Below are 1,515 nucleotides of genomic sequence, written 5' to 3' on the forward strand. Positions count from 1 at the left end.
TAACCGAAAGACCTCTCTGATTCTGGGTGGGGCTTTCCCTGAGGGTGAAGAGGGGGAAACTCCTAGTGAGACTAGAGAGACTGTCAAGAAAATCATCAAGGAAAAACTGAAAGTAGACATGAAGGGAGAAATAGTAGCATGCCACCGCCTTCGCAACAAAAAACGAGTAGTTGTGAAGTTCCAGGACCATGATGACAGGGAGGCAGTCTACCAGTCAAAATTTGATCAGGGGGGCCAGCCAGGAGAAAAAATCACTGTGCATGAAAACTTAACTGAGAAAAGAGCCAAAATGATTACAATGCTGGAGGAAATGAGAAAGCGCAAGGAGGTGCTCAACTACTATACTAGAAATGGAAACATCATGGCTAGAGACTCCGCTGAAAAGCGCTACACCCGCATCCAGCCATGGCTGTCAGAGAGAGATGTGAAAGCAACTCTTCAAAAGGCAGCCAACAAAACCACACAACAAAGTAACCAGGGCAGCAACTTCATGCGCTCCCAGACACTCTCAGACATCCCTAAAGGATTTGTAGCTAGCAAGACAACCAACCTGGAAGAGTATGTGGTGCCCTCTACCCGGTCTAACCGGCAGACGAAGAAGGGGAACTAAGCACAAGATCAGTGTGAGTAGCAACCTAGCATTATGCAGCATCTGAGCAATGTTTGTGGCGTAGACTGGAGTGTCGGCATACTTTCAACCTTCCGCATCTTAAAATAATACCATGCATACATATACACATTATACAATGTGCCACAATTAATTCATTATGGTGCAAACACAACAATGCAGGTGCTGATCTTGCTACCCAAGTGGCATATAGTGTCAGTTGCAGGAAATGGGCACTGGATATTGGGGCGTGCATTGGCAGAGATATCTGACCCTTTACTGGAGCTCTTCTTAATTGGTTCTCTGATAGTAAATGATCACCTTGATCTTATATGAGCCACCCAGGCGTGCAGCTGCCAGCTCTGCCAGAGTGCTATTGGAGCTGCGTGGCTGCACGTGGAATGAATGTGTGAATGGAATGCATACATGGGTGCTGAAATATGCACCAGTGCCTGGCAGAAAGGCCATTTTAAACATTTTAACCAGGAGACTGGGTGGCTTGCCTTGTTCATAATCTTTATCAGCATTATTGAGCTGCTAACCCTTAAGGAGTTGCTCCTGGTCGGATTCCTGTCTGGTGCATGCCCCTAGTGGCGCTTGGCCACATGAATGGTCACTCAATCACATGGATTGCTGTTGTTGACCAATATGCTGCCTGATGGCTTATAGCAATATGTGCTACATGTGCCTGCACTTTGCACTGATCAGCATACATAACATAATACATACTACAATAATACTACAATATAATACAATAATACAAAATACATTACTACTATAACTTGAAGTAGCATATGCTAAGGTTGAAAGTATGCTGTGCCACAAGATGCACTTTTGGTGCAGCATTGCTCAGATAAAAAAGTAATCAAATCTCCATTTAAGTTCATAACACTCAACATTACCTGTTC

Source organism: Amphibalanus amphitrite, unplaced genomic scaffold, assembly GCF_019059575.1.
Source record: "Amphibalanus amphitrite isolate SeventyFive unplaced genomic scaffold, NRLGWU_Aamphi_draft 000370F_arrow, whole genome shotgun sequence".
NCBI lineage: Eukaryota > Metazoa > Arthropoda > Thecostraca > Balanomorpha > Balanidae > Amphibalanus > Amphibalanus amphitrite.